Below are 13,332 nucleotides of genomic sequence, written 5' to 3' on the forward strand. Positions count from 1 at the left end.
TCGTTTTAGGAACAACAGGTAATTAATAATGTAATATATAGTCTGTAATCGCGGCTAATTGACATAATTTTTTAATATAATTTTATTTATTTACTTTAATGTAAAGTAAAGTAAAATTAACATTCAGGTCCAGCGTTTGTACTGTGCCGGGTATTTTGTGTGCCAGTGTTGCCAGATGGTGTCGGCAACGTACCCCTAGAAATTTTCCCTAAAAAAGAAAACATATATTCTTTCCCCATATTCTGATCTGGCAACAGTGTCATGTGCTTATTTAACTCCTCTTACGAAGCAAGATACGTAAAGAACCCGCCCACATCACATAACACATCTAAGACCTAAATATTGACGTTTGTCACCCATGTATGACCTTCAACCTGCCTTCTGCCAGAATCATTATATTATTGGTGGAAGTATTAAGTTAATGTACCTTTGTTTAAGCAATTCATTATTATTGTAGAAAATTATGTCAACATAATATAACCTATCAGGCATAATTATTGTATAGGCTAGATTTTCATTCATGTAAAGTCTTTTGTGAACTTTATTTAAGGCGTTTTACCCCCCAATTTAGGGGAAATCAATATGTCCAGGCGTTTTAAGGGGTACATTTATTTTATTTATCCTCTTGTTTAATAACATTTTTTGTATTTCAGCTTGCTGAAAACGTTTCGAAGTAGTGGAAGAATTGAGAAACGTGCTGTCAACCCGTCTTTGTAACAATAGTATAGCCTCGAACCCAACCAAAAAACTATACCTAATATAAACTCTAAGCGTGGATATAACGTAAATATGAAAGAGCTATATTACTCCACGATCAAAATAACAGATATTTAACACTTTAATATATTTATAATAAATATTTTACAGTACTTCTCTAACGACAACAAAACTTTAACGGTTTTCGATATTTTAATTTGGTTGGGGGAAAATTCTGTAGTTGGCATCACTGATTAGTAGAGACTTTATAATATCCGTTGACAATTATGATTTTTTAAATATTTTTACCGTATACATTCTCAGTTTCGTTAAAATATTCTTTTAAATAATTACTTCTTGCTAAGAGACTTGTCGAGTTATCTTGAAATAAGTCAATTACATCCTATTAGCTACCGTTATTTAGTAGAAATGGTTCTTATGGAAATCAACAGGTCAAAGATTCTGTGTCTCAATACATTTATACAATATCTACGGTGTCACGTGTACTGAAAACCTTTATATATAAATAAATATAGCTATATGTTCTTTTGTTTTTAGTATTTTTTTCAAGATTACTTAGGTTATTTCGAAAATAAGAGTATTTTGCTACTTTGGGTTGCTTGAATTTGGAATACTCTTAGCTATATGTTAGCTAAACTAAATTTAGCGCGAGTAGACAATACCAGAGAGCACAAAACTGGCCCGTTCATCACCGAATATGTGCCATACAGCGGCCATTTTATTGCTTAGTGTTTAATTCTTATTATTATAGTACCACCTTAAATTCTTTACATAATTTTAAATTATGTTAATAATAATAAGTTTATAATAATAATACATAGCTTCAATCCTTTTAAAAAGTGTTTTCTTAATGTGTAAAAGCTATTTTAACAAAAGAATTCTTTATACTTTCTAACAATTTGTCCGACAATATCTGGTATAGTAGTTGTGTTATAATTAACAAATAGTTTTAACTTCCTGAGCAAGTCCTAGTCACTGGTTAGTTATAGTACATTTATGTTCTGTTACTTTGTAGTCTTCATAACAGAAGGTCGTGTCTGTCTAGAAAAGCCCTGACCAATACGTCAAGTTATGCTCAACTTGGCTCAATGCATTAGGGATGTGACTTATATTTTCTTGTCTTTATTTGATTAGACCAATGGGTAGGCCATCGACCCTGACTTCTCCTGCCATCACTCCTCTCTACACTATACTACTATACTATATCTGTACTAATTAGTATTAGTATACACACTTTCACCGCTGGCACTGAGACCCAAAGAGTGACATGGACATCGAATCGAGAATCTTCCAGCGCCTGTCCTGTGCCCCCTCTCGCCAAATGTTGGCTTTCAGCTTCATCACGCTACGTTACGAGGTTTACCTAATTATAATAATAAATACATATGCCTTTAGCAACAGGTAAACTCAAATCGATAGGTCACGCCGTTGTAATTACAAACGTTTAACGATTCGTTACGACTAACATCGCTTTGTAAGGTTCAACGGAACGTAATGTTCGTTATAGAACTATAAATTATTATGGTAAGTGTTTATAGGACACGCATTGCGTTTTGACTTATACATGGATTACTGAACATCACTGGCTCCGTTACAGCTTCAAGTAAAGGATTATCCTTTCTATGCTAAACTCCATTTTTTATATCATACGGGACGCCCAAAAAGGTTATACATTGCAGCCCATGGACACCGATTTTAGTGGGTGCGTAGCCGGAATTGGGACGAGTATATTATGTTTTAAACAGTTGGACGTCGTATCCTCCAGGGAAGACCCCCACCGAGAGTCGATTCCACAAATTTGCAAAAGAAAAGATCGTGTGTTGCGGACCGTGAAAGAATTACCATCAAGGTGATTCGGATGAAAATTAAGTGAATACGGCTCATACGGCTCGTACGGGGATGTTCAGTTCAGCCTATTTCCATTCAATTGCCTGTCTTTCAGACAGAAGACATAGAAATCGATTTCAGTCCAAAAAATAAATCGAGCATTACTACATAACCTAATTGAAGATGTTGACATACCCAGATGCACACACGATTTGGCTCGTCGTTTCTTGTTTAAAACAGAAAAGGAATGCAACTTCCATCTTCCAAAGACATTTTTGTATGGGTTCATTTAAGCGGCGGTTAAATAGATCACATCTCACTTAATATCAGGTGAGATTGTGACCAAACGTCTGTTCAATTCTTAAAGGCCGCTAAGTCGTATCAGTTCGGAGTCTGTCAGTAAAATCTGCGGCTAAATATATCTTAAATATATCGGTTATTAAAAAATTATAATACCAATGTATCAAGTTTATGCAAAGGCAGTATTTTGGATAAAGAATGACCGTTATTTTACCCGCTAGTTCATTACAATATTTCCCTAAGCAAAGTGCAGACCACACATTCGCTATTTATTATACAACTTATTGCAATGACTTCTTGAATAAATTATATAAAATTACTTGTACTGACGTACGTTTGCATGTTTACGAGATGGTTGTTGTTATGTAATACTCGAAAGAGTTGCGATAAATATATTGAAAATTAAGTGTCTGATTATTATTAGGCTGAAAAGTTTGTAGACTGACACATAGATGGCGCTAAATTATGTTAATTAATTAACATGATTTTTAGTTAGTCCTGTCTCTAAAATACGTGTATAAATTTGAAAACCGTACTTTTCGATAGTGACACTATCACAAACGAAAAGTCTTTAATCCTGATTAAACATATAAACCATTTGTATCATTAAAATTGGCGTAGTGTGAAATGCTGCAATTAAATAAAACAGTTTAAGATAGAAATCCTACAAATGAACCTCGCGTCCTAAGACAAATTAAGTTGAGACAACTCATATATTATTTAATTAAGTTATTAGTAATCATAACAATAAAATGTACGGTATTTAAAATTTTCTTATCTTCGTAGTAATAATAATAAAAAATTAATAAAAAGAAAATTAAAACAATTTTTTAAAGTTTGGTCCCTGTGGCAGTGGACCTTTAACGCTGGCAGCATTTCCTCGCTTTATTGCGATACTCATTCGTTGAGCGAGGAAACCACCAGCTTTTAATTAACTTAAATCTTTAATTAGCGCCTGTGCACTTGAACCCCACGGACCAAGTCTCTACTCTAAAGGAAACAAATCTAAGTTGAAGGAAAGACTCTTATATTTGAGCCGTTTATTAATTAATTGATTAACGTTAAAAGCTATAAAACTACGTATGTATTCCACAATTGTCTCCCGTATAAACAATTTCAGTCAACGCAAAACTATTCGATATATCTGCCATATTAAAAGCGTGTATATATTACCGTATCACTATTTACATAATTAAAATGATAATTTAAATAATTTTAGCGCTTTGATCGTTCGGCGTTTTTTATCAGCATTACCATAAAATTATCAAAAGTAGCACGCGTTAGTGTACTATGTACATTTTTTTTTAAATATAGAGGAATAACTTTAACCTAATATTAAGGAACATTTTTGAAAGAAACAGGAGGTTATCAATTGTGTAATTTCTGTTCGGGCACAGCACTTCCGTCCGTGGACCTGACCTATATATTTATTTATAAAAGCTTGAGCAAGCAAGTAAAATAAAAATAATAGCAAGACCGTCGGCACACTGATACATTGGTACACAGAAAAATATTATGAGATAAAAAATACAATAAAAAAAATCGAAGTGTCATAGTGCACATCGAATATCCAGATCTTGCTGGACCTAGCCTTATATGAACTTCATACGCTGTCTTTAAATTAATTATCGTTTAATACATTTACATTCTTTGGTTAGAAATATTGGTATTTTTAGTACATTTAGTTCTATTTTTTTTAAATTATAAAGAAATCAATGTGAACGAGTAGGATATGTAAAACGAAACATAACGATGGCGCGTTTCGTTTGTTTGTGATTGGTTAAAACGGAACGAAGGACCGCGTGTAGAGTTTAAAAACACTTTTTGTCAGTTATTAAAACTAAAATTAACCATCCAAACTGGAGGCATTATTGTGAATATTATTAACAAATATTTAAAAACAATCGGTTAGCTCACTTCTATGGCGTTTTTTACCTGTTTTTCCGACTTCCTGTGTTCTGTTCCTAGACAAGCAATATAAACGCAACTGAGAGCTTTTTAAAGCAGTTTTGCTGCGCACCACGACTATGTGGAACCAGCTACTTACTAAGTATTTCGACTTAGGGTCTTTCAAGCGGCAACGCACTTGAAAGCCTTGCAATGTGAGTGTCCATCGGTTGTGATATATATATATCAAGTCACATTAGGTCTAGAGCTGTTTGTTTTATATAAAAAATGTGTGTGTAACACGCGTTAAAAGTTATAGTTCTTTGGCGTAACAAGATAAAAATATTTTTAATTTTTTTATCTTTCGCCTTCTTCTAAGTTTATATAAAAACGACACTAACTATAGAAAAAAGGTATTTAAAACATTGAAAGTTTTATTATAAAGCATTATCTAGTTAAATAAAGTTTATTTAAAAATAATAATATAATATTTCTTCATAATTAAAGAAATTGATATTTTTATTTTATCGCGCATCGTAAAATAATTAACTTTCAAAAATTTTCCCTTACGCGACAGAAGAAGGAAAACCTTCGGGTTTTATTATAAGTAAATTTAAAAACACGTCGCACACTATGTCAAACTCTATTAGATACATACATACACAGATACGTTATTTTATATTTCACAAATAACACAGTTGCAGTCACCGTTATGTGTGGAATATTGTAAACTTTATACTATATTAGTTGTTCGAACAGTTGCTTGTAGATTGCATAATAAAATTTAATACTGTTTGCATATCCACGACGTTTACCATGTTTATACATAAATAAGAAACGCATTTCCCTAATCATAAAAGATGAATCCGTTCCTTATGCGTGGATTCCCATTTACAGCAGCAAATTAAATAATTATTTCGTTTGTTTCAAGTTTTGTTAAATAGAAAATTAAGAAAACAAAAAATATATAAAATAAAATATGAGAGAAGCTTTCATCTATTACTCTCTCTGTATATAAATATTCGGAGTGTGTGTTTGTAATTAAACTCGCCCTTAACGGGCAGATTTTTATGAAAATTTGGTCTATGTTCAAGGATTAGAGAAAAGTTTAGATGATTTTATTTGATGTGTGTACAGGACAACGTCGAGTTGAGACTAGCGAAATCGAGGTTATTATAAGCATTTGACAGTAGTATAGTCATCCATTGCGAGGCTAAAGTTTGGTAAATATTATAATATGCAATTCAAAAGCACGTCCTCAGAGACAAGCATTGTCTACAATTTTATACGCAAAATAAGGATGAGCTTTTTATTTATATTATAGTCACGGTTACTTATAAATAAATGATAAACCGTTGATTGCGTGTTTCACGTCTGTATTTCATGCTTCATAGAAATCGGTTTACCAAATTTCTACTAATACCATGACGTCAAATTTTAACGTCAAAGATATAACTATTGAATATAAAAGAAATTCCATCCGAAGAATAATAATTAAATGAACCGAAAGATTTAATTAGTAACCTCCCTCGGACACACAATGGCGGGTGGCCGCATAGCAGACGGATAATAATAAACAACTCAAATATAACAGTATTTCCTCCAACTTCAATTTTGTTGCCTTTAGAGTAGAGACTCTTGAGCCGTGGGGTTCAAGTGGAAAACGCTAATTAAAGAAATAAGTTGGCGCCTGGAAGATAGTACCGGTGACCTCAGCGCTGGTGCTTTCCTCGCTCAACGTATAAGTTTCGCAATACAGCGAGGAAATGGAGTTTACACTGTTTATGTAAATTTACAGGAATATGATTATTGTTGGAGGTCGCAAAAAAGCACTAGGGTGAGCTGCAGCTGGAAGCTTTACGAGCTTTAATACTAAACAAAAAGCAATATATGGAAGCTCTTTGTTTCTCACATTTCTTTCACATAAGTGTAAAGTGTCTTGTCACATTATTAGTTTCACAGTTATGTCGACATGAAAATAACGTAAAAAGTTTAACACCTCTTTTCAACTGGTTTACATAAAACATTACATTGATGTATCAAGTTTTACTCCTTTAACTTTCACACTTTTACATAGTTTCATAGTATACACCTAAAACCTGCATTTACAATCCACATCTAAAAGATGACATACCCTGTAACGTGCCAATTAAGTTTTCCACTAAGTAAGTATACAACATCTCGATAATATCCACTGGTTAGTCTAGGGTAAAAAAACCTTGACAGCGGAAGACGTGGACCTATACTGCGTACTTCGGTCACTGCAGTGAACTTACGTCCTGCCCTTAAGGCGATTGACCACCCCGCGACGGCCCTCGAGTCTCGTAGGAGACGCTCTTACGCCAGTAGCGGGAAAAGTTCATTCTGAGCTGTCAATTCCCTTAAGGCCAACAGCGAGAATCCATTCAAGAAATGGTGCTTGGACCTTCGAGCTAGTCGTTAGTCGAGGATCATCCATTGGAGAAAGAGCGGGTCTAAAAACTAAATTGTGCGCTTTTTTGTGCTTAGCAGTATCACGTGCAAGGTCGCGTGCCTACGTGACCGAAAGATGCTAATAACCACTAAAAGGAACGCACCGCCAGAAATATAGCCGTAATGATTTGGAACATGGATTTCCTGTTACGCAATTTCGTCTCCGGCATGAGTCTTTGACCTCAGAGCGAAGTTTCTCTACCTACCATGCGAGATGATTGAGCACTCAGTCGAATTCTTAGAATAAGGATGAGCTCCGGAGGCGGGTACAATTTACTAAATTTATGACCCGGTGATAAGGTCAATCGACACCTATATCCATTTTTTTCTCCACGGCGTATCATTTTTTACTTAGAGCCGTTCGGAGTTCACCATAATAAATAATATACTTATATATTCATCGTCAATCTTTCCTTAAATCCATTTGACATTCCATTTGAGTTTCAGTATTCACTTAAAAAAATACAAATTAATTTCATTAAATATATGTAGAGTACTTGCAACTTTAAATGACGTCTCTGAGTGCGTAACAAACAATTGACCTTTCTTCATTACTTACAAAGTAAGAAACTTGCAAGAAATAGTAAAATTTGAAAACTAGTTTATCGTTAAGCCTATTTTGTAACGGTGAGCACTAAAGTGTGCCATACAAATTACCTTGAATTCTTGAAGTAGCAAAAACTTGTAGATTATGTCCAGGAATTGCTTTTTACAAGCAAGTTTATATACACTACGCAAAAATTTATAATTTACGATTATTTGGTTACTTTTAGTTGGTAGCGGTTTCGCTAAAAATAAAAGGTGTTGTTTTATATATATTACATTAAACAATGGATGTAATAGGTTTTGTTAGATGGTGTGCCAAAATTATTTTAAGTATGACGCATAAATGTCTTAGTTAATTAACAAGGCAGACCTACAGTGTTGTGCCAAGCGTGCAATTCATATATTTTTTTATATTATAATTTTTTTTTTTAAATTAATAACTTGAAAAGTCAGAGTCCTAAAGTTTGCCTTTTTTTGACAAGGTTTCTAAACATTAGCCTTGAAGGCAAACACGAGCAAATGATATAGTATACCTGTTTTTTACCATTTTTAAGGGGTTGTCAGTCTACTACGCCACCCTACCATGGTGGCATACGTGGTCCTTTATATTCCATCGTATGTTTATCGCTATTAAAAAACTCTTCCACTAATATTTAAATATTTTGGTCGCCAACCACCTACTAATTGCACAATATCTTTTCAGACATTTGCAAAATCTATGAAGTATAATTCTATAATATTTATTATTCATTTATTTTATTTCTGAACTTTTTTTTTAAATAACGAAAGCCTTTTATTTCAGATACTTTACATTTAAATATATTTATATAAATATCATTAATTCCTAGATGCCCTTTTTTGTCGAAGGCCCCACGAAATCCCGACATTTTTGTCTATAATGTGCCACTCTCTAAGAAGTACCACCTGCTCATATACATATATGTGTAACAAAATACTTAAAGTTTTTAACAAACAAAATAAAATGTTAACAATCAAAAGACATCAGGAATCGCAAAAACGTATAATCGAAGAACGACTTGTACGAGAATTAAGTTGTTTGCCAACATTTTTAATAATGAATTATTGATATATTGACTTGTTTCTACAGTTATTAATTCTGCAACACTTCATAAACTTTTGATACAATAAATTTTCTTCTTTTGCTTTTGAAATAATGCGTTAATTAGTGAATCGATTAGTGGATAATATGTACCTTAGTGATACGTGAAACTTACGTTTAACAACGCATTTTGCATCTGATTATCAATTATAACCAAAAAACAATTTTCGTTAAAGTTGTTTAACTTCAAGTATTATTGTCACCAATAGATCCAACCCCGTTATGAGCTTCAGCTGCAAGTAACCTTCGAAATCACCTGCCTTTTGCGTTCAATTTCGATGTCCATGACAACTCCTTACCACCAACGCAGCCTCTACCCCGTTTTCTCATGCAAGTTATGAGTTCATTAAGGACCTTGGGTTTTTATGAATTGGACGAAGTTGGTGTCATTGGATGTTATAGTTTTTCATTGAAGCGAATACGCCAAATAACATTGTCACAAGGGTCCAAACTTCTTCGAATAAACTCCTATCTATTATCTATCTATAGGCTAGGGTTGGCACTAGACCATACTGGGGTGAGAACAGTCCGATATCAATCGGCAATCGGACAATAATGGCATGTCTTTAATCAACCAACGAGTGTCAGACACAAGACTTACTAAAAAATTATCAGACGCAGCATCTTTTCCGAGCCCACAAGCACCACGGGATTGTCATGATATATATTCGAAGACGTGTACCAAATAACTGATCATGAGGTAGTAAAATAGTAGCTCCATTAAATTCTAAGTATAGCATGACGTGTCCATTAGTTATGGTGTATAAATCTCAAATACTACTTGTGTACACTCAAAGCACTTCGTGTAATGTGATGTCGTCAGTTTTAAACTGTTGACTTGTAGTGACCATGGTTCTTGCATTTCATAGAATTTAATAAATGAAACTACCAGATATTATTTGTGAAAGCTATGTCAAAAACTGAGTATTGTTGGCCTAGTGGCTCCAGCGTGCTACTCTCATTCTTAAGGTCGTAGGTTCGATCCCGGCTCTGCACCAATGGACTTTCTTTTTATGTGCTCATTTATCATTCGCACGAACGGTGAAGTAAAACATCGTGAGGAAACCGGCTTGCCTTAGACACAAAAAATCGTCGGCGTGCGTCAGGCACAGAATGCTAATCACCTACTTGCCTATTAGATTAACAAATGATCATGAAACAGATACATAAATCTTATATAAAAGGTCTGGGCCTTTGATTTTTTTTTATGTCAAAAACTATGACAATATTGACTTAATATCCTTTAATCCTTGGATAGGGCAAAGGTCGTCCACAGTGAGTCTTCATAGCGTTCGGTCTCGAGCCTAGTATTTTACCTCGCTCCAAGTATTTCCGGCTCTCTTTGCGTCATCTGCATCTGTACAACGTCAGATTAACTTAGGATGCTTCCGCTATTCCTGCGGGTTCCGAACACGCGCCTGGTTGGAAATATAATTGGAATCTCTTCCACGACGACGTCACGACTCTTCTGAGGTTAACAAAATTATGAACGCTTTCCACAGTTGCAATATGGGATTGGTATAGACGGAAGAAACTAGAATCAATATTATATATTATAAAACTTCAAAAAAAGATATTTGTAGTCGTTAAATTGGTTTTGAATATTTTTCAATAACTTGTTCATTAAATTGAACAATAAAAAACAATCATTCAAACTTGCTTCAAAGCATAACTCTATTAAAATAACCTTTATAAATATAATTACCAAAAATAAGTCTAGTAAAATCCAATAGAATATACACCCTGACAGTAACAATGTTTCAAGTTGGTATTTTATGTTCATTGGATGTATTTTTAGTGACACTCTTTGTACTTAAACGTTTTTAAGCAAGTCATATACGGTATATATTATCTACTAAGATAAAGATTATAAATGTATGTTAAATGTCTCTAGAACCTACTTGATTTTTACACTTAACGTTACTCATTGAATTGGTGGACTTAACAAAGGCGAAAGAAGGAGATAGTAGCAGCAAAGAGAGATAGAATAAGCAAGAATAGATTTATGGACTAATTAAAAAATGTCTTTGCCTTTAACTAACACTAAAAACTAAAACGTTTTACCCAGTCATCAATAGAAAATAACTTACACCGGAATCTATATTTTTATGTTTGACTATGACTATACGTGTAAGTAAGTAATAAGGTGTTGTATGACTTAACCATGTAGTCTGTGGATGTCAAATGTCAAAACGTATTGTATCTTTATAATCTGTGGTGGATGATTGATTAAACCACCCCAAGTATGATTAATTCGGGTGAAATACTTTTGTGATATTTCAATCTTTTTTGTTTTATTAATGAATACGTTTGTAAAGTTATTCATTATGAATAACAGTGAATCAATAAAATTTGTATTATTTTATTATTGTGCGTGAAATCTAAATATATTTATAGTTAATGTCGTAAAATCTCCATTAATCGCGCTATAAAATCGAAATTAATTATATTCATATACAGCTTGACATTAATGTTGCCACTCGCTGTTTTTGATTACCAACATAGTATTTTATATGGTCAATGAAGCGAAGTGCCCTAAAATCTAACTGTGTAAAGTCCAGCAACGCCTCACAATTTTATAAATAGGTGACAATAGAGTTTCCAAATCGTTTTAACGCAAATTTGTCATTGTTTTGCAGACAAACAAACCACGGACGTGCGTTACAGAGACTACGTTGGCAGTTCTAATACGATTTTTATTATTATTTATAAATAAGTTATTGTATAAAAAATCATATCACCTTACTTAAACACTTTACAATACAATAAGACCCAAGTGAGAGTAGAAGACCGGAGACTGCTTATAAGTAGGAGAAGAAACTTATGAAACCTTTGACCAATGTTTGTCGATTAAAAAAATATAAACTGTATTCTTGACAGAAATATGTAACAAAATACATGCATCGCTAGGGATCAGGGACATTAGGGATCCCTTGTGTTGTGTAACTAGATAACAATTATTCCGTGGTGCATGGCACATGCTTAAAACAATTTCCTTAAAATCAAGTTGTCTTAGTGATAGTAGATTAGTTGAAAACTAATAAAACACGACTCGTATGACAGAAGTATACGCGAATGGATGAGTATGTATTTGAGAATGTAGCTGAGAGATGTTATAACTGTCCGATGTGTCTGTGTTAGAGTTTGGAACCTCAGTGTCCTGCGGAATTACGTAGTAACGCCTCTGTAGAATCGAAATCAAATTCGGCTAGCATATTTTTTATGGAGTTGGCTACCCAAAAAGCCTCAACCAGTCCAGATAAAACCTTCATCGACTCCACCTTACTAGTCTCCTTATAAAATTCATCAATCAATCAGTGATATGTCAAATTGGAGTGAGTTTTGTTGTTTATATCGTGTTTCTGAATGGTTCTCGTAAATTTTTAAGCCTATAAATATTTATAAGTTGAACTATACGATTACATAAATACAAGAATTCACTTTCGATTTTCTTTCTGTTCAAATTAAGAGTAATCTTCCACAAACAAGTTTCTATGTAGAACAATTTAGAATGAATTACAGAAAAAAATAAATGTAAGTTGCTATCTGGGGACTATCTATCTGTACTTCTTAACCTACATAGTAATAATAAAAATATTAATAAAAAGAATATTTAAACAATTTGAATATTTTTCAAGCAGTGTTCCGTTAAACCTGGCTGCATTTCACTTTGCGATACTTATTCCTTGAGCGAGGAAAGCACCAGCTCTGAGGTCACCGGTACTATCTACCAGGCGCCAACTTTAAAGGCCGGCAACGCACTTGCGAGCCTTCTGGCAATGTGAGTGTCCATGGGCGGCGGTATCGCTTAACATCAGGTGAGCCTCTTACCCGTTTGCCCCCTATTACATTTAAAAAAACTTTAATCTTTAATTGTGCACCTGTGCACTTGAATCCTACGGCCCAAGAGTCTTTACTCCAAAGGGAACAAAAATGGAGCTGGAAGAAAGATTCTTATATTTGAGCCGTTTATTATTTTCAGCATGCTCTGCCCCAGCTTTTCTGCTTATTCGTGGGAATATAGCATCCCATAGATATGTTATATATAAATGATAAAAATAATATTTTAATTTTGAACCACATCCCGGAAAAAACCTATTAATATTGTGTTTTTTGTTAAATAATGTATTTCCTGAATCTTTCTCTGTATATAGAACGTTAGGCAAACCAATTAATAATATTTTGAATCATTAAATTACTTTCTTGATGTAGTAACACCAGAGCTCAGCCCTCTCTCCAATGACTAGACATTAGTGTACTTTTATTTATGTTTCCATATTTCTATATTCTGTTTGTTTTTACGTCAAATGATTATGTACTATATCCGTAGAGAAGTTGTTACCCCCACACTGTAAGTGTCTATAGTTGACAACCCCTATTAAACTTACTTCGACAGCGTTCTAAATGTCTTGGGGTCTGAAACAAAAGAAATTAGAAAATTAGTAATCGGATACATTGTGAGT

The 13,332-nt window shown here is 33.6% G+C and overlaps 1 protein-coding gene across 3 annotated transcripts in view; it reads right to left on the minus strand.

The window, feature by feature from the left end:
- LOC123712588 (ras association domain-containing protein 10) overlaps positions 1-13,332 on the minus strand; it is a 95,023-nt gene that overhangs the window by 58,772 nt on the left and 22,919 nt on the right. For all 3 annotated transcript variants that reach the window (XM_045665770.1, XM_045665769.1, XM_045665772.1), the window contains exon 2: positions 13,258-13,285. The gene's annotated coding sequence lies outside the window, so the exon portion shown is untranslated. The remainder of the gene's footprint in view (positions 1-13,257; positions 13,286-13,332) is intronic.

The sequence above is a fragment of the Pieris brassicae genome, chromosome 7, assembly GCF_905147105.1.
Source record: "Pieris brassicae chromosome 7, ilPieBrab1.1, whole genome shotgun sequence".
NCBI lineage: Eukaryota > Metazoa > Arthropoda > Insecta > Lepidoptera > Pieridae > Pieris > Pieris brassicae.